The sequence below is a fragment of the Carassius gibelio genome, chromosome B5 (genome assembly GCF_023724105.1).
Source record: "Carassius gibelio isolate Cgi1373 ecotype wild population from Czech Republic chromosome B5, carGib1.2-hapl.c, whole genome shotgun sequence".
In the NCBI taxonomy this organism is placed as follows: domain Eukaryota; kingdom Metazoa; phylum Chordata; class Actinopteri; order Cypriniformes; family Cyprinidae; genus Carassius; species Carassius gibelio.
In genome coordinates this window covers 31432367-31458462 of record NC_068400.1, presented here as the reverse complement: position 1 = coordinate 31458462, position 26096 = coordinate 31432367, and the positions used below count along the sequence as shown (strand labels likewise).

Genomic DNA, 26096 nt, shown 5'->3' with positions numbered 1-26096 from the left:
TGCTGACTGTGATTTTTCTCTCTATATTTGTCCTTTTTATTTCATTAATTATAATTATGCTGTAGTGGGGTGTTTTGATGTAGGAAATTGGGGCCAATTTTACTAAGAAAATATTAGTGGCTTTATGGTGAGGGAAACTTTGTCATCTTGTTTGTCTTTCCATAGACATTATCCCTAATTGAACACAAAATTTTGGGTCTATTCTCAATCATATCAACAACTTGATTCCAAAAACTGGTCTAATTTTACTTTGAGTAATAACTGCTACTTCTAAAAGAGAACGAAATCAAGTAGCAATAGTATAGCACATTATATTTTGCGCTAAGATAAACAAAATGATCAGCTCTTAGATTTGTTACATTATGATGTGACTGGTTTAAAGGCTGTCAGAAATTGAAATATGCGTTACACAACCATTACTGAAACTGAACTATATTTAGGGAACTTGTTTTAAAAATAAAATGCAAGCCCTTTGTTTTGGTGTCAGTGTACAACCTTCTTCACATTCGACACCTCATTCCTCCAGTATTATAGTCATTGAGCCAGTATTAAAGTCATGCTAATAATGTTGAAAATCTGTGGTCTTCTACCTCCGCCTGGTGGCAAAACCAAACACAATCCTTTTCTTTGTTGTTTATGGCACTAGGGGGCAGTAGAACCAAACTAATATAATATTGCTCAAATTCTTTCTAAAACAAACGCTTCCACCAAGACACATTTATAAAACGCTTACATTCAAGACTTTCTTTATATAAACCGTAAAACTTTATACTGTCGAAGCTCATACTCATATGCTGTCGTTTACACTATTCCGGCGGCTGCTAACCTCGTTAGATATTCTGTAGTAAACTCTGTAAAATGTGTTTACACCAGGTGCAACACACCCTATATTATCTGACGCAGCCCAGACTAGCGCACTTGCATGGCTACACGGGGTGTATTTGCCGTTTTAATGACTAAAAACCTATGCCCCGTGTGAGGCTCGAACTCACGACCTTCAGATTATGAGACTGACGCGCTGCCTACTGCGCCAACGAGGCCATGTGAGTGTTGCGTGCAGGGGCACGTGATCTATCGCTTACTAGTGTGGTCCAAATCTGTGATTTTCTATTGTACTTAGAAAAGCAACAGATATTGACCACAATAACGGGTGAAATTAGATTCCTCGTATCCGTTAGATAACGTGCTATTTGTTTACATTTTAAACTATATGGCCACCCGTGAGTCAAGATCCCTAATTAGTTCAGCTCGCTACCAAGATTTAACACAGGACCAATCGCGTGCTCTGACCGATATGTTACAAGGCATTCCGCCAATCAGCGTCATCTTCGTAGAGTAGGTTGCCTTTACAGGTATACAATTTTCTTAATTTTTGTTTCGAGTCAGACGCGTTTTTAATGATACATGCATCAGATGTACAGGGTCTTTTATTGACTTGTAGTGATCAATGATCAGGTTTATTGTAGTTATATATTTTTGAACTGTTTATTTAGATCTGGTCAAATTTTAAATGTAAGCAATTTGTATCTTCTATGTTCCGTGAGCATTCAATGGGTAGTTCCGCCAAAAAGTATAAATCCTGTCATTATTTGATCAACCTTGTGGAAAACAAAAAAATATATTTTTCCATTATCTTTCACTTACTGATTACCATTGACTTCTATTTTATGGATAAAACCAGTTGAAACTGGTTGCACAGAAGAAAGAAAGTCATTTGGAATGACCTGAGGGAAATCAACAATCATTATCTGAATTGATCTTAATGAATTAGTTATTTATTAAAAATGAATAATTACAGGTTTAGTTATTAGTTATTTATTCAATTAGTTGTTTATTTACATATTAAAACAAATACTCAGTTTCAATTCATGAAACAATTAACCAACATTTTTAATATGCTAAATATTTTAGTCGGACACAATAAAATCCTTTATAAACACAACAAGAGCTAGAAGGCCACATACAACCAATATGCAACCCATAGTGATGGCAGAGTAAAACGTTTTATCCGACAGGCCTCGTCTGCCTGTAGTATTATTAGTTGGAGATTTGGTTTGACATTTATCTGTACATGGTGATACAGACTTGTGTGACCGAGTTGTCAACTTCTCAAACACTTTAGCAGTCTGTCTCTCTGGTGAAATGGTGTTTAAATGATTTACAGTGGATTTACTTGTTGTTAATACGTTTGGGTTTATCGTTATGTCTGTACCAGCTGTACTTAATTGTTTTCTCAGTGTTTTAGCTTGTTTTCCAGTGGCAGTTTGAATCATAGTTATAAGATTTATACCAGTAGCCTCATTTATTGTTGGACCATTTGAAGTTTTTATAGCTTGAGGAGATTTTTGTGGTCTAACTGTGTTTTTTTCACTTGTTTCTACTTTAGATGGCCCTGTTGCTGCTGTTTTTGGTCTTTTTATGATGGTGGTTGGTGCTAGTTTTCCTTCAATTAAATCTGCTTTTGTTTCAGTCCTAACTGCTTCTGTCCTAAATGTAATGTCTGGTCTAGTTGTGATGAAATTTTTAATGAAATTTGTTGCTCTTACTGTCCCCGGTTCTGGTATTGGAGTCGCACTCCTGATATTAACTGTCGCTGTTATAGTCCGAGGAAATCTGCTTGTCTCTGATTCTGGTTTGGGTGTGATGCTTATTTCAGCTGGTTTCTCAAAAATTGTTACTTCTGTTTCACTTGTATGTGTTTGTATGATATCACTTTCACTTATTCTCTCAGGTTCAGGTGTTTTTTGAGCTGTATTTATCAATGTTTCCACATCGGCACTTTCTTGTATTTCTGTACACGTGGTGACTGTTGTTTCTGTTGTTTCTTGTCTTTCGGCATTTTCTGTTCCAGGTAAAGTGTGTATCTTAACTTTCTCTATGATTGTTTCCCCAGCTGTAGATCTCACTGGCCCTGCTGCTGTCTCAGCTCTTGTTTGTCGAGAGGGCTCGGCAATAGAAGCGGATGAAGCTCTTGATACCACAGATGATCCAGACATCATATTTACTGATGCAGTTCCAGGAATATTTGTGATTATCTGTTGCCTCGGCGTGTTTGACACACCTTCGGTCACATCTGATGCACTCGCGGATGTTGTCATCTCTGGTCGAGCTGCATCTGAGTTGACTGTGAATGCATTTACGGAAGTCTTCATTCTAATCTCAGATTGCTGAAACCTAGAAATGAATAAAAAACCCTGTAATTATTGAGAATTCTTACTAGACTGTCTCATATTTTTAAAAGACTATAAAAATGTGCACCTCATTATCCAAGACGCCAGCATTCCAGTCGCACTGATCACCACTACATTGAGAATGTGAAGAAGAAATAAATACTAAACAGATCAGAGAGCTGATACTGATGGATTGTTATCTTTTGATAACCCATAGGTTTTGGGGGTTGGTCATTAATTGTGTCACATTTTGTTCTGGCAAGAGATTATGTACTGGTTCTCCTTCTTAGGTTACAGGATTTACAGGTTAGAAAAACATGTGATGTGTTTGGTAATATTTTAATTTTTTTATTTATTTATTATTATTCATTCTGGTCATTGCCCTGTTACACAGTGATGTTTCATTGTCCAAAATCTTTAGATAAAACACCAGCCAGGAAAAAGAAATTGTTTCATTTTCCCTGTCCATGACTGATTAAATTAGTAAGGATTCTGCTGTAATTATGAATTAATCAGATGTGAAACCACCAACCTGTAGAGATGACCAACACACAGACAGATCTTGCAGTCATCTTTCTATCTCTGTCTCTTTCTCTTTCTCTTTTTTCTCTCTTTGTGGCCTGTGTGGAGCAAAAATAACTCCCTCAGTTAGTCTTTAGAGCATCCTAAATTGAAACTGTGTGTGTTCATATTTGAGTCTGCTGTTGAGGTGATTAACAACGATTACATTTTAAAGATTTGAATAAAAACATAGTATTTTCATCAGGTTGATGTTGTAAATGTTGCATTTATGGATGGATGCAGATCTAAATCCTGACATAATGTAATACCTATATCTATAACTTCTATAGGGTTTTGTGATTTGACGTTCGTATTAATGGAGTTCCATTTAGTCGTGCATAGAGCTTATTGAAATAACAGTCCACTGTATGGAGGTTCAACATATTAATAATTTTTTGTCAATATATATCAAACATTTTTACATGTATTATTCATGGGTATTGTGCATGATTTCCTTTATACTGATTATAGCTAAATAACTTAATATGCCTTAAAACTGTTGGAAAGTTTCTGTATATATGTATATGTCAAAAGCACATATACTGTCACTATCAAAATATATAACACATAAGTATACAGAAAATATAATTTTTCCTTATATATATATATATATATATATATATATATATATATATATATATATATATATATATATATATATATATTCTCACAGTTCAGAATATATGATTTCTGTAATAGTTCTTATAGACCATGTACCATATGTTAAATCTCCTCTATAATAAAGCATCCTTCAAACATTTTAATTCTTTTCAAATCACAAATTGCAGATTTTATTTTAAAAATCACACAGGTACAGTGCTATTTATGAAACATAATTAATAAACATATTTACCGGTGCCAGGATGATCAATAGTACTGTCTCCAATGGACTCCTGTGACACCAAATGTTAGGACTCGTGCATCTCATTCGATTTGCATGTTAAATAGAAGTATCAAGGCACCTTGTCCTCCAACGAGCAATATGAATGTGTCTGTTAGTCTATCCATCCTTAAGTCTTTCATATTTATATTTAGATGTCAAATTGTAGTCTTAATGTAAAGTGACTCACAGTAGATTAATTACAGAGAGACAGTTTGTGTGGAAACACCTGGTGTTTGGCGCCTTGCTCAAGGACATTTCACGTCAGTGATGATAAAGCATGATTCAGATCTCTATATTTTCAATTCATGATGTGGGAGGGCATCAGACACATAACATAAAGTGTTACAGCCACTTGGTGAAAATTGTGTAATTGGACTCAAAGGCTGGCTTCAGTAAACAAGATCATTATGTTCTACTGCTCTAAACAGTTTAGCCACTCGGATGTGTACACTGTGATGCCATTGTTGGAGAAAAAGAAGATTATATTGATAAGAGTGTGACTGAAAGGATATATTTAAATATATTTACATTTCCTTTCTTATTTATCCTTGCATTCATCAGCCTCCGCATCCCACTTGTCATCGGTCTCTTTTTGTCATCCCTGAGCATAGCATGTGTTTAGGTCTACTGTGAGTCATTCCTCAGCTCAGAAATACTTTCTCTTTGTCTCAGTGTGCAGTATGACTCACAGTCCTTAAATCGGGTATGTAAAAAGGAGCCTCATTTTGACAATCTGTTTATCTGCTCAGCTAACTTCTCTACCGTATCTCTTCTGGTTGATGGTAGGCATTTGCTGTCATTCAGCGGGACTGTGGTCATTAGTTTTGGAATTATCCTGTGTGCCTGTGCCTGATTATTTCCTGTGCCTTTCAGGAACCAGCACACAATGGACAACTTGCTCAGAGCAATAACGTTTGTGTGAATGTGTTTGAATGAATTAGTGTTTTTGGACCAATTTTTAGACTGAATGATTCAAGGACTCACTTCGTTCTAAATTGCATATACTACATTTGATAAGTATGTTTAAAATAGTATGCATATGTGTAGTATGAATGCTCTCTGGACATACAACTGGACATCTGTCATGTTGGCATTGTCATGTGACCTACACTGTCAGTTGTGTTGTTACACTCCATTTCCTCCTCTCTTGTTGCTTCTCTGGATAGAAGTTGTTTTCCTATAAATAAATGCACTTTCTTCTGCAGCACATCTGTTATTGGCCACCTATTTTTATTGCCCTTTCTTGTTTAAGATTTTAGATTGACAGAATTCTTTTTTTTTTTTTTTATTGTCATACCTTTTGTAACACTCATCTTGAGATGTACTTAGAAATCTGTCAAAGATGAGATCAGAAATTAGGAAATTGTCAAAACGTAATTTTTTAAAAAAGATTTCAAATTTGTGGAGCCACCAAGATATTAAATTCTATTTTTATTTGTTTTTAGTTTATTTTCATATCACATTCTGTTAAAACTGTTAACTTAATACAAATAAAATGTAAATGTAACGTTGTCATTGGATGCATTGGTACAAGTAAGTAAGGCTTTCAAACCATTCAAGTGAATGATTAAACACAGTCTTAAACAGTCTGTTACTGATGAAACCTGCATGAAGAGTCACTGAGAAATCCCTACTATTAATGCACCATCTAATAGTAAAATGCACAGTTCTAAATTTGAGGAATGAAACTAATTCACTTCCCTATAGTCTGAATTTCCAAATATAAGCAATGCCATCAATAAAAACAACACGCTTCCTCAAATCTCCATTAAATGTATGCACTATTTGAATTATTTTCGAATAACTATTCTATCCTAATAATTTTCCTAGAGCTGCACCATAGGATAACAGTCTATCTAGAAAGTCTGTCTGCCATTTATTTAAGGATCCTCACGTGCATAACCTCACTGTGCCACTGATGCAGATCTGCTTTTGGATGGTAGAATAACCCACGATTCCATATTTCTGGTTGCATAGCAACAAGAAGCATCTCATGTTCTGATAGCTTGCTCTCATTCCAGTTGCAGAGAGAAAAGAGAGAGGTGGAGCAAATGATATTTTAACATACAGAAAGGCATAACTTGGTTATGTAAGCTGCACAGTCTGTTGCGAGATGTTATATGTTTTCAAATGAATAATGTGTTATTTAATTATATTACGTTCAAATTAATTTGTCTGCGTGTTCAGCTCATCCTCATGAGATAATGTTTGGCTTTGCAGGCCTCAGCCCTTTTAAGTCTTAAATTAGTATAATTAGAAAGGCGCCCCTGAATAGGTCAGCAAGTCCCTTGGTACCAAACCCAGAGGTGGCTACAATATAGGACACACATTTCAGTGACTTAAATGCTCTTAGTGAATTAAACACGCTTGCTGACACATATGGAAGTGTAGAGTAGCATGATTTGACGTGGTTTTCAGCCACTCTTTTATATATGAACAGAAGTTTTTCAGGACAAGTGATGTTTTGTGACCGGGAGATCCCAGTTGGTTTGATTCTGGAACGCATGAAAGTGTGTTTCACCCAGAGCAGAACAAACCTCACGCCTCATTTTGCTAAATCTCAGTTGACCCGATTCGCACACAGCACAGCCTCAAACTCTGTCTGTTTCTATTTCTTGCTCTCTTTATGTTGTTTCATTCTCTTTCTCTTTATCCCTCTGCTGCTCTCTCTCTTTCTAATGAGGTCAGAGATTGAGTTTGTATCAAAGTCACAGTTATTCAGAGAGTGAAGCATGCAGCGTGTGTCTCCAGGCTCATAGTATTAATGATAACAGCGTCAGTGTATCGTTACCTTTACTCTACAAAATTCAGAATGGGACGCTGTAATGAGCTTGAAAGAGAGAGAGAGAGAGAGAGAGAGAGAGAGAGGGAGAGAGGGAGGAACCGTATGTAAGTTTGTGCGCCCTGGTTTAAGATGGCTATTTTAGGTCGGTGATTGATTTAAATAGATTTGAGCTAAAGTTTGAGGGCAGAACTTTTTTGGGGATATCTGGGTTATCTAATCTGATAATGTGATTGTAAATGTGTGTTTAGGGAATAATGCCACCCAGTACAGTGTGAGAATGTGTGTCCTTTATTTTCATCACTTCCTCCTCTCATCTGTTCATCATTTTTTATTCTTTGTGTAGTTGTGTAGTCACTGTCAGATATCTGTGTTAGGTTAGTGTGCATTTTGTAATGTAGCCTACATACACGTTTGTTTTTCTATTGTAGTGTTTCTATTGTATTTATACTTAGCTCACAATATTTTTTATTCTATAATCTTACTCCTAAACTTTGCCGAAACCTTTCACCACTTTTATAATGAGCAGTAAAACGTTATTTAGTATATTTATAAAGCTTATTTCCTTGTGGGAAACACTGGTAACATTCTGTTCTTCAAAATGTAGGTGATTTCATTTTTACTATCCTTGAGGAGACATTTGGTTCTCATAACGTAGGCACAATTTGCCCCACATACACACTTGCACAGCTATCTGTAGCATCTTGTAAGGGCTATATCATTTGCCACTGTCCAAACAGTACATTCTGGGAAGGAGCCGGAGATAAACATACCAGAGATATAATCTATTTAAGAAATGATCTTCCCGCTGTTCCAATCACATTTCCCATTCTTCTATTTTCCATTTTGTTCTCTTGCTAATTTTGTCACAACTTTCTTTTTTCTTTTTTATTTCTCCTGTAAATTGGATTCCTAGCCATCATACCAGTTATTCCAATCTGACACTAAATAATAGCTGTGACACCTTTACAAGAAACTACAAGTGCATTGTGCAAAGTCAAAACTTGAATAAGCAGGTTGATGTTTAATGTAAGAATCTTAAGATTTGGTTCCGCATCTTAATATACAGTGAGCTGGGTCAGTCTTCTGCAGCCTGCTGCTTTATTCATGTTGTTGTTTATTTTTGTTTGTTTCTGGGTAATTCAGAGGAATTACTGCTATAACTGTTTTTAGAGTTAAGTGTAACCTGGTTTCTATAGTGATTTAAGCCACATATTTCTTCTTGCCTCAAATGTCATCGCCTAAATTACTGTGCAGTCTCTTTGGCTTTATCCTGATCCCTTTTTCCTTGACTCTGCCTGCCTCCATATCTCCTACATCTACGTCCTATTTTTATTGCAACAATTCTTGTGGTCTAAACTGGAACAGCTAGGTGACCTTCAAAAACTTGTTTCTGGAGGATAGGTAGAACTTGTTGGTGTGAGAATGAAAGAGAGAGAGAGAGAGAACAGAAATAGTTTGCTTGTCCCGATGAGATGACTCGAGGAGGTTGTGAGAGGAATATAAATAACTTTTAGTAGGTCGGAGAGAGAGAGAGAGAGTGGAAAAGATAAAGATACAGGAGAGATGAAAGAGAGAGAAAGGGAAAAGGAGGGCCATGGTAGTTTGTATTTGCGTTTAATCATATGGTCTCTCTTGGGTACAGTTGTGACTTCAGCATCAGGGTACCTCATCAGTCAATGGTATCAAGAAACAAGAACTACACAGTCTAAACAGCATCAGTGCGGTGTGAGTGTTGTGTGTACAGCAACAGATTTGAAAGTCTCCATCTATCTTAGCACAATCTCCCTGGTGGTTAGAGCCAACAGATTTGGAGATCCAAAACTGGACACATGCACTGAGCCTGAGGCAAAAATAATTGCTTCTGCACACAAAACAAACAAACACTCACAGACTGAACTACTGTGCTCATCATTTCACCCACATATGTGTATGTATAGGATATATATAGGGAGTTGTGCTTTATCACTGCTGCCATGAATTCACAAACTACTGTGTGATGTTATACAAAAACTTGAAGCAGAAGATGATACCCTCCCCTCATTCCCTACTGGGCATTTTATTCAGCATGAAGATGAATATATTCATTCTCCCAAGGTGAAAATCCTTCAGTGGACATGTATTTCACTCAGTCTTAACTCTTGAGCAGCTGTGGGTTATTCTGTAGAGACGAGCTGAGCAACACTCCCCATTAAAGACCCGAGCATTTAAGGAAGTCGTCCTCCAGGAGTTAAATGGCACAGATGTGAAAATTTGTCCTGAACTTGTACCCTCAGTGCCTAGAAGGGTCAGAGCACTATACTTTTAAGTTCTGGAGAACATAATAAGTTCTAGAATATTTTACTTTTTCAGAATAGATCTAGGGTGTACTAATTTCTGCAATCCTTCATTTAAAAAAAACAGGCAAATTAACTTTTCTTACAGAAAATATTGGCATATACGTATATATTTTTAATATGTTTCATTTATATGTCAATTACATTAGTGATCTTTAAGAAAATACATCTTCTATATTTATTCAGAGGGGGTGTACTCATTTATGCTGCACTGTATATATACATACACACACACACACACACACGTTTGTATGTTTATGCCACATTATGGGGACCAAATGTCGCCACAAGGATAGTAAAACCTGAAATTGTTGACCTTGGCCTGCAGTCCCCATGATGAAAAAAAAAAAGATTTAAACATAGTACATGATGTTTATCTGAAAATGTAACAATGCAAACTGGTTTTCTGTAAGGGGTGGGTTTAGGGTTAGGGGATCATTTGGTCAGTATAAAAGTAACACAATTCACAGAAACACACACACTTTTTAAACAACTGTTTATATATAAATATATGTATATAATAGAATATTTTATATAAACTAAATAAATTCATTTTGACAATCCCAAAATCTGTCCGACCTTAACCTCACCACACACACTGCCATGTCTTTTATATAAGGACAGTAGGACAGATTTACAGAGAATCTGTAGACAGAGAGACAGACAGACATTAAAAGATAAAACAGAATAAGAATGAGAGACTGAATGTGCTGTAGTGAGCAGAAAGCAGTTCTATGTAAGCAGAGCTTCAGCCAGTTTGTCCCAGCTCGAGAGGGCCCCAGTACCCACAGACACTCAGTGCTGCCCACTCAGCTCTTTTCCTTTGTCTTCCACACTACTGTGTTCTCTTTCAAAAGAGGGGACCAGGTACAGGGATGTGGACCATTGTAGGTGGGAGGGGTGGAGGTTTAGATAAAAAGAGAGAGTCAGACAGACATTAGTAAGAGACGTTTATCACTGCAGAAAAATTCAATTCAACTCCTCAGTCAGGAAGAAACCTGATCTGTAATCTATAACCAACAATCGTTTTTTCATCTGATTAAAATAATATCATTATCAAAAGAATACTTGTGCATAAACGTGAGATGCCTGAGTGTCTTGAAGAGCCCATTATGAGAGTGTGTGCATCTAGAAGTGTCTATTGGTTCAGACTGAGCAAAACTGTTGTTCCCTTAAAACAATTTTTGCATCAGAGAACTCAGATAATGAGCAACGGCTAAAAAGATCTCTAGGATATGTAAATTTAAAAGTGACATGTGAGACCCAACAGAATTAGATAAGGGCATGAACATCGTCAGTTGGCATATTTAAAGGATGTGTTTGAATACATATCTGCTGCTATGTAAATGTCAATGACAGTCTCCATTATATGCTCCATTAGCAAGAGTATTTTATTATGTGGGAACATTCTACACTATTTTTTTGTATTCTTCACTAGGACCAGTACAGAACTGCTTGAATATGTTGACTTTTGGAGAAAGATGCTTCATCACCTGCAAGGTAATTATGCTCGATTATGTTTAATTCAAATTGCCTGTTCAAGGCAAATTCATGGCCTGAAGCATTGTTTATGTTCTGGGTCTGTGATTATGACCAGCATGTGGGACACATGCCCAGAGGCCCCAAGCAGTCTGGCCCCTCCACCCCAAATGAATCGAAGACCCCATCCCCCAAGTCACACAGGGGCCCCTGTTTCTTTCATGTATCTTCAGGAGCCCCATTTCCAACTCCCAGTCAAGAGCAAAGCTGTCTTGAAGCTTTTATTATTTCATGACACGAATCAATCAGAGGCATCCCTTTCTGATAAACATTAGGAATTCTATCCTTTATCACTACTGCCAGCAAAAAGCGGATGGCCACAACATCTAGCACAAGGGGCCCTTTGGGACTGCAAACGGGCTGAGGGGGAACATGATTACTCACCCTCATGTCGTTCCAAATCCACAAGACCTTCATTCATCTTCAAAACACATATAAATATATTTTTGATAAATCAGATTCTCTGACCCTCCAAAGACAGTAAAGCAACTGAAATTTTCCCAGGTCCAGAGTTCAACTGTAATTTTATGAAGCTGCGATAATACTTTTTGTGTGCAAAGAAAACAAAAATTGCTTTTTTAACAGTTCTTCTCCTCCAAATACCGTCTTCTGCCATTATTGAGAGTATCTCTGCACATAAACAATACATGCGTGTGATGCTGTTGACCTACAACATGCATACGCTGAGCCTTGTTTACATGCAGAGGAAAGCAACGCGCATGGATCATGGTATTCTCCATAATGGCCAAATGTAGGGTGGGATTTGATTTAGTCAATTTTGAAATTGATTGGATCATTGTTGTTTGCTAATGTCTATTGTCCCGCCCTCACACCAGTGTACACATCAGAGAAAAGAAGTCATTGCGAGGGGGAGAGGATGCTAATGTTTTTGATTGCCAGATTGTCAGCACATTGTCTACCAAGATCCTGTACATTTTACTGGTGACCATACAAAGGGCCCAGTTTGCTTTGGATCTTGCCTTGTCTGGGTAGATGATGCTATCGGTAAACCAGCATGTAAGCATGTAGGCCTATAGGCTACAGTATAATTTGACAGATTAGACTAATAATATTATTTTAACTACTCAAGCAACCCAAATAACAGTATGTCACACCACGTGGTGCCTACAAGTTTACTTATATCTTGATTTAATAAGCATCATGGTGGCAAATATCCATCCCTGGGCAAGACAAGCAAGTAGTCTACTCTGTGTCCTCTAATGTTCACCGACACAACTATTGTTTTAAAGCACCCACGGGCATTACCCACACTGTCTTTGATAGAAAAACAGTTAAATTAATTCGCTCGTTGTTGTTCATTCGTGGGCGCGAAATGCGTTTAACATAATAATCAGATGTGCCCCTCACGCGCTGCTGTATGTAGGCGCGCGCTCGCTCTAGCAGTATGTATGAAACATAGATGCTGCGACTGAGCCCCCCTCCCCCGCTATCATTCATTCTTTCGTCTATCATTCGGACTAAAGACAGACGAGAGCGACACGCCGGAGGTCGCATGGACACAAGGCTTTATGACAATTACGAAGGAATTCAAATATTCGAAAAGAACTGAAATAACGGTTTGAAATCTGTGTGGTTAACGTACCTGAGCTCACCGTCACGCGAGGGATTCGCTTTATGTTTCATAACCGCCCGCGCTACTCGGGCTGAGGAAAAAAATATCCCACACACAAGGATGCGGATTTAACGGAAAACTATCGAGAGCTATCTGGCTTTTAAAACGGGAAGAAACCAGAAACACCTATGTGAGCTGGACGAAACCATTCCGCTTTGTCTTCGCCCGAGAGAAACGTTGAGATTCGTTGTATTTGAAAACACAACCACGCCATAGGTAAGTCTGCTTAGCTGTAATGACTGTTCATTAAATATCAAGCTTTAGTCGTCGCGAATTAACAATGGCCACCACGCATTTTGCGGTTGTCAAAATTGTGAGGTAATGTAACGTTCAGATATCTCGCACGGGTCGCGTGTGTGTGAGAGAGTGAGTGTGAATGACCATGCTGCTCGCCTTTTGTTTCGGCGTGTGTCTGTGCGTCCACCGCGCACATTCATTCCTGCCCAGACTATCATGTGAGCTTTCCACCCAAACATTACGGTTCAGCACACTAATGTGAGGGCTATGTGTGCGTGCGGAGGCTACCTGGCGTTTTAAATGCAATGCAATGTTATTTAGCTCGCATCTTGGGCTCCTTGCATGCCATCTGCTGTGTTATTTTGATTTTGTCATAGGTGGTGGAGGGGGATGCGTGGCCTCACTAGCTGTTGCGCGGTCTGAATCCAAGACTGGAGAAAAACATCACTACGATATTGCCAAATTGCCGTGGAAAGGGAGGACAGGTAGATAAGTAAACCCAATGCACTTAACTGTATTACACAACAACATTTAATGCCAGTGTTTTGGAAGGCTATCGTTGGCAGATTAGAGCGTTTAACGATTGAATCGGACATGACAGTGCCTGCTATTGCATGCTCTATAAATGGAGTGATAGGGCGAGAACACGGGATTTGATGACATTAACGCAGCATGCGGCGGAGGATGGAGGGGGGGTTACAGCTCGTGCTGCTGTTGACCGTCAGTGTCTCATTCATTTGGGCAGGCTGAGCTCTCTCTCATCTCGTCTGGATGGGGAATTCGAGGCGCTGCATAGTATCCCTTCTTTATTGAGCCCCTCGTTTGAGTAGAACTGATTTATTTTTAGTCTCTGTACTGGACTTGAATCAGTTTTCAGGTAACGTGACAATATTCTTCCATTTGAACAGCAGGTGAATAATGTTGAACTTTCTGTCCGTTCCTTCCTCTGTGGTTGAGTACGAGATGTACTGTCTGTATGTGCTATCTAAACAGTTAATATAGGAAATGTTGAGATCTGGTCCTTATATAATCACTCTCAGCGGGTCTTTAGATAAAAGGAAAGAATTGTTTTTGCCTGTCTGTGAGTTGAGGTATTGGTTTAATCACGTTTTATAGGATGTTCAATCATAGGTTTACTAGTAGTCCTTAACTTGAATTTATTTCTGTCTCTTTCACATGCTGTCCTATTTCAGTATCTCATTAAGTAGCACATTATGAGATATACCAACAATGCAATTATTGAAATGACTGATTTAGTCATATCATATTGTGATGATCCATGATTGTGAATACAAACTTTTAAGGGAAAATTCACCCAAAAATAATAATACTGACATTGTTTACCCTCATGTTGTTCCAAACCTGATGACTTAACTGTGCTTTAGGGTATTTAAAAATGTTGAGACATTTCTCAGAGTATCTGCTTTTGTGTTCTACAGAAGAAAGTGTGGAATGTCATAACGAACGACAGAATTTTCATTATCTTTAGCATTTCGTATTGTTGCTGTGCAGATAGAACAAATAAATAAAAGCACATTTAAACAGGAGTCTCCGGTTGAACAGAGTGTGCAAAAACTACAAACTAGCAAGTTAGCCTATAACCTGGTGCCAACAGGAAGTTCTTTAAAAGAACAGAACTCCGATGTTTCATTTGAACCAAAATTGAAGATAGTGAACAGAACTTAGTTATGGTTTCCATTTGTATCAGAACAAATCTCTCTTTTTTTCCCACCCAGTTTTAGGAATTTTAAGTCATATTGAGAAATGTAATGCTGAATTGTTAGAATCAATAATAATTATATTATAAATATATAATGCATTAGAAATGTACTTATTTAAAAAGTAATTTCTTCACTTTTAAGCTTGTTTAGTCCTCAAGACTTGATTTTGCTGTAGGACTGATGGGAAATCAATAGTTTTTAATGTGCTTCTCATACTAAATCTGGAGAAATGCTGTCAACTGCATTTCAGTGTTTTATCTTTTGTTTATATAAAAGTAGGGCTACACGATTAATCGAATGTGATTTTCATGGGCATCTTGTCAGTAAAGCTGGTTTTGTAATCAGTAGTAAATCTTAAGCACGTGCTTTCTGATGGAGCAGAATTTACTACACAGAGCCATAGTTCACTGAAAAGCTACGCAAAATTGCGTTCATAATCACGGACGATTTAATTGCGCCATTATGATATAGAAGAAATCGTTGAAAGCTGTATGTGTAGCTTGTCTGTGAACTATGGCTCTGTGTAGTAAATGCTGCTCCATCAGAAAGCCACATTTGATAATAAGTTTTTACTCCAAACTCACTTCATAACGTCAGTCGAGTGTTTGAAATAAATCCTTGTGAGATGATGTGGCTTCTTACACAGAATAAGGCACGCAACATATTTCATATTATTCTAAGCAGTGATTAGGGCTATGTCGATTACCAATGCATTATTATATACTTTACTATAATAAAAACAAGAAGACTAACTCAGATAAAACATATGTTGTGAAAGTAGTTAAATCTTCTGTTTTTTCAGCAACTGCTATAGGGATTTCCTGGGTTTCTTCTGCAAGGCATATTTGGGGTTTCAGCGCGAGAGCGCCCTCTGGCCTTCAGATGGAGATTTACTGCTGATCACAGAACCGTGCTTCACTGAAAGATACGCATGACAATCGCAGCTTCTGCCTTATTGTGATTTATCGCCTTTCCGATTTAATTTCAATTAATCGTGCAGCCCTATATAAAAGCTATACAAATATTTGGAGTTATGCAAATGTGCCATTCCTGTTATGCCAGTAGATTTTGAGCTCTTTGAATAATTGAGCTGCTCTAGAAATTGCTGAGACCTTGAACCTCATAGATGGGTGTGGATGGACAGATTGAACTAGAGATAATTGGAATCATGTTAGCTGACAGATGGACAGACAGATCTGCTCAGATGTACTGATGAATCATTGGCTGCAAGTGGCTGTGTTTGCTGGTTGATGAATGAATGAAGAGATAAATGGATGGATGCATCAGTATAGTGGAACCAGTGAGAGGAATGCAACTTTGGCCCCCCAGAGTGCTGACAGTCTAAATCCCCCCCGTACTCTTCTCTCTGTATGTTGCTGTGGGTGAGACCACTATTGTCCCGATGCACAGGATGCTGTGTTTCTCTAAGCCAAGTCATCATTACTACTGCCGGTGCTTTTGTTTTCACTAATGCCCCTACATTCCTGCCGACTGCCACACTAGGGCACAGAGATGGGCACAATGATAATATGATCTGTATCAGCATTTAGGGTTTGTGTGACTGGTCAGCTGGACGATCGGCCAACACTAAGCAAACCAGAGTCAGTTCCAGAATCTCAGCTATACCTCCACTGATTTAAGCAATTTGTATAGCTTGAAATTCATGTCACTGGAAAGGTTTCAAGATATGTTTATTATAATTATTGATATGGTGTTGGGTATCTATGTCAGAGCAGGGTAAAGGGGAGGTCGATATAATCCGATGTAAAATCAGCTGGACAGCTTCCCAAATGTCTCTTAGTAGCTCAGTTGCTTGGAGTAAATGTCTTTACCTTCCACAAAACCTAATGTCTGGGCAAGAGATATTGCAGTCAATGTAGTTTATCTGACAAGTATTTTAAGTCCATTAGCAGTGTTGCAGAGCCAAATTCTGACATGTTCAAGCCCAGTATAATTGCAGTAAATATGATTCTTTGGTCTCTCTAACTGGGTGGATCTGTTAGATTGACATGGCAGTTTAGAAGTTTAGGTGGGAAATGAACAGCTCAGGGCTTGAATTAACTTTTTTACTTGGTAGCACTGGTGCTCAATGTCAAAAAGTTAGAAGCACCAGCAAAAATTTAGGAGCACTCACTAAAAATGTAGTAGCATCACAATTACAAATTATATATTAACAGATTTTATCTGTACATTCTTAACTTCAATGCAGATTTTAGATTGGTTAATATTAGCTGTCAATCACCCAGTCACTGCTTTCGCTAACTACCATGAGAAAAAGAAAGGGCTGATGAAGAGAGAATATGAAAAGAACACTGACAGATTTCTTTTGTAAACAACCTAAAGTTAAACTCTTCTTTGGCAAGGGTTAGGATGGTGTATGAGGTGTTATATTTTATATTCAGCCAATTGCATGGAATAGCTGGCATCTAGGGGTGTGCAATATTGAAGAAAAAAAAAGGTATTTAGATGCATTTACACACTGATTAATGCAGGACATGAATGCATTTAACTGGCAGTTAATCATGCATACATAATATTTTAATATTGTTAACGTTAAATGTTAAATACTGATATTTGAAATATTTGAAACTTTAAATGTGAAATGAAAACTACCAGAGGGTGGCAGCAAGTCACTGTTAATAAGGGAGTCATTTTGATTGAACCGAATCATGTAACGAATGATTCATTCAGGACCGAAACGCTCTCATGTTGCTCAGAGAAGCAAAACCGTGGTGTGACTTCGTGCTTGTAATGATTTCTGCGTCTTTCTCTGATAGTTTTAAATACTTGCACACTGCCGACATGTTTGCTGCATTAGTGCTTAACTCTATTTGACCACGTTAGTCAGTGTTCGGTACATATTATTCTGCCTTTTTGCTTATGCAATAAAAACTTAATAATTTCAGTTGCCGAATATTCGTTGCATCCCTTTCTAACATATTTTAATCTTGAAGAAAAAGCACTGTCACAATTGCTTATTCATATATAGTGTGAGGCCATCCTTAAAAATATTTTGGTTTGCAGTAACAGTAAAATAATAATAATAAAAAAGGGTCGGTAGGTAGGTCTGTATTTTTTTTTTTTAAAGTTTCAATGTAAAAAAAAAAAAAAAAAAGCGTACATTTTGGTGATGGTGATTACGTAGGTATGAATTTAAACAAATTAGCATATCGTGACGCAAACCTCATTTTGATGCAGGCTATATAGACATGAATGAGAGTATGAAAAGGAAGCGAACGCACATGCCATAGTGTGACTTCCATGTAAACATAGATGACGTCACAGGTTTTTTTTAAAAGAAAGAACGTAGCCTTCGTTTGTATGTAGTCATAGGCAATTAATATATTTACAATACTTACTCAAATATAATTCATATTATTTTATTGCTTTTGTATTAGTTGTTTGAAGAGTAAAAAAAAAAATGTCAGTCTTAAGGCAAATTTACAACCGGCAAGTCGGTTGGACTAAAAGCAAAAAAAAAAAAAAAATTTCGGTCGGTCCTAAATTGACAGGGTCGGTCAGGTTACCTGACTCACTGTCAAGAGTATATATGCTTTTCTTTGTTGTTTTTTTTTTTTAAACATTTCTTTGCATAACGTTTACATTTGGTCATTTAGCAGATGCTTTTATCCAAAGTGGCTAACAAATGAAGACAAGAAAAAATTAAATCAAGTCAATTTTATTTGTATAGCACTTTTAACGTTACATAATAATACTACTACTAATTCTACTAACATACTAACAATATACAATGCACTAAGGATTGATGAGCTGCTGGGGTCATGAGTATTATGATTTGCTAGTTGCTGAAATCAAAACAGGGATGGTAATAGATCAGTGCTGGCCAGTGAGATTGCCATTTGTGCATTAGCTTCGCCCACTACAGGAGAAACCAGCATATCTTCTGCTTGTTTTAAAAAGCTGAAAAATTCTAAATGAGCTCCATTATTTTGACAGGAAAATACAACAAAGAATATAGTTAACATGTAGCGTGTCAATTTAGTGTTGTAAGACTCTTGCTCTTTCTCTTTGCATATTTGAGAAACAGCGCTGTTAGCAAAGCGACGGTGAGTCGTGCGCCTTCACACAGAGTTTACAGTTTGGCAAACACAGGTGCGCTGTGTGTCCTTTGAAATGAATTGAAAAAGTACAGATCGCTTGATGGAGAGCGGAACTCTGAAGCGCTCAATCAGTGTTCAGCGAGTGAAAATATATCTGTGCTAAACTTTTAAGCCACGAACACACACACTGGTGAGTAAAATCTAAGAATTTAGAGATAGACATAATTTTTCTATTGAAAATGCAGGCTGTCTAACTGATGATAAGCATGCTCATAAATACACCGATGAAGTCATACAGTAAACAAAATAAATTACATTTATTCAATGAAAGCTAGTCATGACATCAGCAGGTATTATTTTGATGTTAAATGAACCGTAGCATTTAAACATGTTGCAGCTGCTGCTTTAGCTCAAACAACTACATACTTATGTATCATTAACAAAAAAGGTGCATTACAGCACTCTGTGTCCACAGTGTCCTCTCAGTGGAGAGACAGGGCTTTTTTAGTCCAGTCCCCAGTATTAGTTGAGAAGACTATATTTAGAACTTCACCTCTTCTAGCTCAGAGTTCATAGATCTGCATGTTCTCTCTGGAGGGAACCACTCAAACACCTGAGATTCCTGAATCACATCTAACAGTTTTTTTGCAGTATACTTTTCTGTAATACAGTCTCATGGCAATACACACACACCAGTGATGCGCGGGTCAATGTATTAATAACCCGCACCCGACCGACATTTTCAACTAACCCGCCCGCAACTTGGACCGCAAAAAAAGGAAAAGAAAATATTGTACCCGACCCGCTTCCTGGCCCGCATTTGTAAAATGTAGTAAATGCTCATCATATCATCATTGGGCCATTGACATAGGAACTAGGCAAAAAAAAAAATATATATATATATATAAAAATATATTCTATTTTTGTCAAGAATTATTAAAAAAAATCGTCAATAAGCTCATCATTTGTTCTAAAATAGTCTAGTCTGGCTATGTCTATTTTTATGTTTCTGTTCAGCAGACATGAGGTTCGGGTTTGCTTATTTCTCCATATATTACGCTCTGTTCGCTCATTCTGTGGGGTCTCGCTCAACCCAGAATGTCCTGCTGGTTCCAAAATATGCAAGGAGACATTTAATTGTTTAGTAATAAAATAGTGTTTTCTGTGTCGCTGCAAAGATTAAGTTGACGATGCTGATTTGCCATGAACGCCAGAGAGAAATGCACATTTCATATGGATTACATAATCAGAGAGTAGCCTATTTATTTTGGTTTTAATATTTTCATTTAAAAGTAGACATTTCAAGCTTTCTGTAATAGATTGCCTTATATTTCTCAAATCCGTGAGCCACACACTGAGTTTCGGCACCCTCCAGGTCACATGCAAGTGATCCTGCCGGCGCCTCATTACATTGTCTGTTATATATTTGCTTCTTATTTATAAAATACGGGCAATTGATTGATAAAACATTGATCAAAATTAAGATACAATTTATAGAAAACGAAAATCTTTATCTTAACAATCTGATTTTCTAAAAAAAAAAAAAAACATTTATTGTTATTATTATCATCATTATCATCATTATTATTATTATTATAATTAATGTTGAAGAGAGTTGAGAATATTTTTCAGGTTTATTGGGGGAATAAATTGAAAGAACAGCATTATTACATTTGTTACAGTCACATTTATTTGTTACACTTATATTATTTACATCAAGCTTTTGAATGGTATAGTATTGTATATTGTTACTGAAACTTCATAATGTTTCACTTGATTATACATTTATTCAGGAATTTGCGCCAGTTATTCAGCCAATAAAGTGTAGGACTAGCCTATGTATTTCAAAATTGTGTCTAGTACTATATTAATTACAAAGGTTTAATTGGCATCTATATTTCAAACGACCCGACCGACCGCGACCCGAATATCATTAAAAATATTTTTGGATGACTCGTAACCGCGGGCAACCGCGGGTGACCGCAGGCACCCGCTCATTTTGGATCAACCCGCGCATCACTGACACACACACAGCACATTATTACTATATTACTGTGCCATAGTAAAATACATGTGCCTATTTTTTGATCAGTTGACCAGCTATCTGCCCAATCAGGTATCTATGTGACACAGTTCGTAGTTCTTGAGAGCATGCTTCCTCTCATTCATTGCATGGCACAGCGCAGAGGGAATACAAATCAGATAATACACCATATAAGGAACTACAGTCTGTTTTACTAAGTATGACGTCTTGTCGCAATTTTGCGACTTTGGCTCTTAGAGGGTTAATTTTACATGGCTTTCTAAACATGCGGCTCTATTGTGTTAGACGCGAGTGCAACGGTAATAGAAGATGTCCCTCTCTAGAAAATACATGAAATATGCGTTCTGTGTGAATGACTTGGTTCCAGTTTTGACATAAACAAGATCTTCTCCACATTCTCTCTTTCCGCAATATTTTGATTGAACATTGCAGCAGTATGGAGCCAAAAGAGTCTCAATAAAGATAAATGCACACACTACATTCACATATGCACACACAGGATTCATACATGCACACACAGGATTCATACATGCACACACAGGATTCATACATGCACACACAGGATTCATACATGCACACACATGATTCATAAATACACACACAGGATACACAAATGCACACAAAATTCACAAATGCACACAAAATTCAGAAATACACACACAATTCAGCTTACAACATTTACAAATGCACTCAAGATTCACAAATGCACAGAACAAGATTCACAAATGTATTTCTGATGCGCACACACATATATCTTGATTTACAAACTGCATGCGGTCTGTGAACTTCACTGCATTTGTGTGTGAATTTTGAGACTCCTCTGACTTGGCTCGACACACAAATGCATGGAATGATCAGCAACCAATCAGATGCCTACCTTCTTTTAGCCAATCACAAGAACGCACTCCACGTGGTTGTTAACTTATAAGCCAATCACATGAACGCTTTCACACAGCGCGATATGCCTGTGGTGCGGCATATTATAGCCTACTTATTTATGAAATTGTATGGGATGTTTAGATTACAATTCAGGTTTATTTTTATTTTTATTTTTTACATTTTTTAAATGTCTCAATACATATTTACCAGACTGTGACTGCAGAACAAAAGTTAGCCATGGATTCATAAATTTGCAATAGGCAATTATTTCATTTTATTGAAATATTTTAATGAAAATAAAAAAAACATTTTTACACTTTTTTTTTAATATTTTAAATATATCTAAATATAATTTTGGATGCAATATAGAAGTCACTTTAATTATAATATTCGGTCCCTACATGAAGAAAAAATCAGTGGTCCGCTGAGAGAGGAAAGTGACTCTCCGGCTGCGCAAAGTGAGTCGCCGCTGCGTGAGGAAAGGGAATCGTTCGCTCAACCTCGCTGGGTGAGGAAAGTGAATCGTTCGCTGAGGAAAGTGAGTCACTCGCTGTGTGACTCGTGAGGAAAGTGAGTCGCTCGCTGCCTGACTCGTGAGAAATGTGAGTCGTTCGCTGCGTGAGGAAAGTGAGTCGTTCGCTGAGGAAAGTGAGTCGCTCGCTGCGTGACTCGTGAGGAAAGTGAGTTGTTCGCTGCGAGAGGAAGGTGAATCTCTGGCTGCAGAAAGTGAGTCTCCTGCTGCGCAAAGTTGGTCGCCGGCTGCGTGAGGTAAGAGAATCATTCGCTGAGGAATGTGAGTCGCTGTTCGCTGATTGGCTTATAAGTAAACAATCCCCCACGTGGGGTGCATTCTTGTGATTGGCTCAAACAAGGGAGATATCTGATTGGTTGCAGATCATTCCCTGTTTCAAAAAGGCATTTGTGTGTCGAGCCAAGTCAGAGGAGTCTCAAAATTCACACACAAATGCAGTGAAGTTCACAGACCGCATGCAGTTTGTAAATCAAGATATATGTGTGTGTGCATCAGAAATACCTTTTGTGAATCTTGTCCTGTGCATTTGTGAATCTTGAGTGCATTTGTAAATGTTGTTTGCATTTCTGAATTGTGTGTGCATTTCTGAATTTTGTGTGCATTTCTGAATTTTGTAAGCATTTGTGAATCTTCTGTGCTTTTTAAATTTTGTGTGTGCATTTGTGTATCCTGTGTGTGTGTTTATGAATTATGTGTGTGCATGTATGAATCCTATGTGTGCATATGTGAATGTAGTGTGTGCATTTATCTTTATTGAGACTCTTTTGTCTCCATACAGCAGCGCTGCATCTAGTTGCTTCAACTGTATATGATGACAAAAACATTATAATGCAATAACATTTTTATATTGTCATCGCATCTCATGTGCCACTGATAAAGTATATACTTTATAAAAAGTATAATTTGACCATCCGCATCTTCGCACCGTCCGCATTATGTGATTTTCGCCATCAAGAGGGCTCGCAGACAGCTTGCGCATCCGTCCTCGCGGTCTCAAAAAGGTGCCTTCAGGCGGACGGGGTGCGCTGCTATCAATAGCGCACGCACGAGGTGAATGATGACAGAAGTGGTACTGCTTGTTGAGCTCGTCTGCCTTCTGAAAGCTGTGCCGATGAGGCTGTGTGTGAGGCGGAACAAAACGTGGAATGTGAAGTATACCCGAGGCGGGCCCGAAGCTGCCTCCTTAACGGACATCTAAAATTTGAATGCAACATCTTAGCATTCAAATGTGGATTTTTTTTTTATTTTATTCGACGAATATTGGAAATTCAAATTTTTTTGACAGCCCTAGAACTCACAAAGCCTTAACATTTCAAAAATATGAAATTCTTTGTTCAGACAACTGTGTTTGACTAGTTGGGGTAAATTTGTTTGTCTTTAAAAGGATTTTTGTGTAGTTTCAAGAAAATATAATTTTTTGTTTTGTTTTGGAGACTCAAAGGGTTTCGTAAACTGGAAAATGTGTAGTTGCATTTTTTTGTTCAGTGCATAATACAATATAGGTAATGACATATGTTTTATGTTTACATCGTGCACTACCTGTCAGGTACAATATTTTGATTGTTTGCATCTTGTTTTTTAAGCCCATAAATAATAATGTACTCCTTCTAATAAATTTATATTGTAATGTACTCATTCTAATATATTAAAATAATCTTAACATTGCTGGTAGGTTATCATTGCACATTGTCTTCAGTGTACCTCACGCACACACGTTTAGTCACTAGCTCATGCTGCATGCACACAGACATTCTTTTTGGCACTGACCCGCAATTTTGACCTACATTATCTTTCTCAACAAGGAGCTGGTAAAATCAGAATTTCTAGAGGAATTAAATGTTTGTATATATGAGGGATTATTTATATATAATATCTACTTTATTTGCTAACAAAAATAATAATAATCTTGTTTGTATTGTTCAGAATTTTTACATTGTTGCATTTCTGGTATTTTTCAAATATTCAAGGCTATAAAACTTACAAAACAAGTAAAATCCTAATAATAGGTGTTTTTTTCTCTTTCTTTTTCTTTTTTCTCTTTTCTCTGATGCACTCATTGCAGCCTGTTAACATTGTACCCTGTAGTCATTTTGTGTGCAGTATGCATCAGATGGTCTCTGAATGTCTGTGGGTGTGCTGTATATAGCTGAGACCAGCTGGAATGTGCCCAGTGGCCACTGAAACCTTGATAAATAAGCAAAAAAAGGAAGAAAAAATATTGTCCCTTGATATTGTTGATGGGTTGTTAACTTTTGATCAAATTCTGCAATTATCATATTCTTATTATGGCCATGACCACTGCTTTAAATGGACCTACTTTTATCATGAAGATGTCTTTGTAAACCCTAGTGGGTAAGAATCTAGGTTTTTTACACGGTGGGTGCTGGTTTCAGTTTAGGTAAGGGCAAACCTATTATGAAGATCAATTTTCTTGGCTGTTCCAGGTTGTAGTAGTGCAAATACATCACATCATACCATTTGACAGGGGCTGACTACAGTCCATGTCAGCTCTCAAGGGCACAGTTCAAATCATTATCTCATTTTAGTTGCTCTGAAAAGGACCACTAATGTTCGGAGGGGGCTGAAATGTTGCTGATATTGTGTGTGGTTTAGCACAGTGCTCTGATCAGACATCAGCAGGATGAAAGCATCTCATCTGCTCTTGATTTACCTGCTCAGGCAGTAAGAGGAATTTGTCTGTGTCTACAGTGTTGTGTGATAATACTCCCGTTCTAACAGGGTCAGTGTGTGTTAGTGAGCGCGAGGCAGACTAATCTTATTACAGCAAATCTGAGTGTGCATATACGTGATAGGGCTGGTCCGAATACCATTTTTTGAGCTTCGAAGCTTTGGTTGTAATCAACACTGAATATTCGAAGCTTCGGAGGGAGAGGCTGAACATATTCTTCTCTCTAATAAACGCAGGAATCTCTGCGTGTCTGTCGATGTGTTTGCATTTTTATATGCAATGTATAATTTTATGTCGAGAACCGTTCATCCAGTCAACGTGGCGGGTGTGTTGCTGTGGACCAAAGGGAGTGAAGTGCTGCAATTTGGTGCAATATGGACAGAATTATTAAACTTTTAATAAACTACAGAACAGCTCAAGCCGGAAGCAGCTAGCCTCACAAGGACTTGTATGCTCAGAGAATGGAAACAGAAAGTGGTGACTTCACGCACTCTAACAGCACTGCCGAGAATTCCGGGCAGAGAACGATTTGCAATTGTGCCATGCCGTACCTGGCTCACGTGGAAATACTGCTGCAACTGTACTGTATTTAAAAAAACAAAACAACGCACACCTCCCCCAGCGCTACCAAATCTGCTGCTGGTGCCACCATCTGTAGAATTATTGCCGTTCGTGCCACTGCTTACAAATGTTAGTCTGGAGCCCTGGCCTATTTTTAGGTGCTGCATAATCTCATTGTGGTGGTGTTGTGTGGATTGTGAAAATGATAGTTAACTGATCAGTTTTACTGAACTCAGATCTAGGCATGGGCTGGTATGAGATTTTGATGGTATGATAACCTTAAGCAAAAATATCACGGTGTCACATTATCACAGTATTGTTGTTACAGCTCTGAAATATGTTATTTTTAAATGACTGGGAAAAAAAATTCTGCTTGACACTTGGGCTGCACGATGTGTCGTTTAAGCATCGATATTGCAATGTACGAATCCACAATAGTCACATCGCAGGATGTGCGATGTAGGCTGT

General features: G+C 37.6%; 1 protein-coding gene and 1 non-coding gene across 4 annotated transcripts in view; one reads left to right on the top strand and one right to left on the bottom strand.

Annotated features, from left to right (window-relative positions):
• Positions 1-967: 967 nt before the first annotated feature.
• Positions 968-1040, bottom strand: trnam-cau (transfer RNA methionine (anticodon CAU)). The gene has a single exon. It is a non-coding gene; the product is annotated as a tRNA-Met (tRNA).
• Positions 1041-12710: 11670 nt separating this feature from the next.
• Positions 12711-26096, top strand: part of LOC127957132 (spectrin beta chain, non-erythrocytic 1) — a 75411-nt gene continuing 62025 nt past the window's right edge. The window contains exons 1-2 of one of the 3 annotated variants that reach the window (XM_052555521.1): positions 12741-13120; positions 13519-13626. The gene's annotated coding sequence lies outside the window, so the exon portion shown is untranslated. Of the gene's footprint in view, positions 13121-13518; positions 13627-26096 lie in introns of all 3 variants that reach the window. The other 2 variants (XM_052555524.1, XM_052555520.1) reach the window with 2 other exon arrangements.